This window comes from Octopus bimaculoides, chromosome 25 (assembly GCF_001194135.2).
Source record: "Octopus bimaculoides isolate UCB-OBI-ISO-001 chromosome 25, ASM119413v2, whole genome shotgun sequence".
NCBI classification, from domain to species: domain Eukaryota; kingdom Metazoa; phylum Mollusca; class Cephalopoda; order Octopoda; family Octopodidae; genus Octopus; species Octopus bimaculoides.
The window spans coordinates 12,009,160-12,010,310 of record NC_069005.1 but is presented as its reverse complement, the minus strand read 5'-3'; the positions used below and the strand labels follow the sequence as shown (position 1 = coordinate 12,010,310).

General features: G+C 34.8%; 1 long non-coding RNA gene across 1 annotated transcript in view; it reads left to right on the top strand.

The window, feature by feature from the left end:
* The window catches only part of LOC106870537 (uncharacterized), a 179,125-nt gene extending 177,976 nt beyond the window's left edge, over positions 1-1,149 (top strand). The window contains exon 3 of the long non-coding RNA XR_001409537.2: positions 1,087-1,149. This is a non-coding gene — a long non-coding RNA (uncharacterized LOC106870537). The remainder of the gene's footprint in view (positions 1-1,086) is intronic.
* The last annotated feature ends 2 nt before the right edge of the window (positions 1,150-1,151 follow it).

Genomic DNA, 1,151 nt, shown 5'->3' with positions numbered 1-1,151 from the left:
ATATATACATATACATATATATATAAATATAAATATATATTTATATAGATGTTCAAGATCTTTGTCACAGATTCCTTCATCATCTCCTACAACTTGGAGAACAACCAAAAGTTACAGGGTGCGAAGTCTGCACTGTAAGGGACGCTGAAGGACAGATTTATGTTTGTCGCTCCCAAGTAGTTGGTAGCCAGGATAGAATCGTGGAGCGGTGCTTTGTCCTGGTGCAGCTGTTATTGCTTTTTACGATTAAATCTCTTCCTGATAACCCTCAAAACTATCAAGAAGTACTCTTTGTCAACTGTCTGACCAGAGAGAATCCTGTGGATGTAGATAGTGCCCATGCCGTCCAAAAGTTTCCCGGTGGACTTGCTTTAGTTGTGGTCCTGCGCTACGAGAAATATTCTCGACACATACAAGTTAATCCAATAGCAGTCGGGACTATTTTTCTGTAGCGTTTTTCTCCAGTTCAACAGAAAACTTTATTGCGTAGCGAGCTTCCAAATTATGTTCATGTCCGCACTACAATCTGCAGACTAGTCAACTGTGACAAGTAGTGTTTATGACAGGGTGTGTTCAAAGTACTTTTGCAGTTGTATCCTTCAAAGTAGAATAAAGAAAAAGTTTGGCCTCAGCTTATTTGATATATAGTAATAGTATAATAAATCTACAATAGTCTAGAATAGTTATAACTACTTCTAAAAAAAAGTCTCAAAACATATAGAATGGTTTACCAAATTATTCACTTAACGTTTAAGCGTCATTGAAATATTAATGAAATATTAATTTGTCTTTGTATTATTATTATTATCATAGCTTCGCTACGTTCTGAGTTCAAATTCCGCCGAGGTCAAATTTGCCTTTCATTCTTTCGGGGTCAATAAATTAAGTACCAGTGAAAACACTGGGGGCGATGTAATCGACTTATCCCCTCACCCAAAATGGCTGCCCTTGTGGCAATAGTTGAAACTATTATTATAATTGTTGTAGTTGTTGGCGTTGTTGTTTTTGTTGTTATTATTATTATTATTATTATTATTATTATTATTATTATTATTATTATTATTATTATTATTTTATTATTTTCAGCTGCAGGAGACTTAAAGGATCTTCAGCTCATTCTTGGTCTGAGCAACGAATCGGTAATGAACATC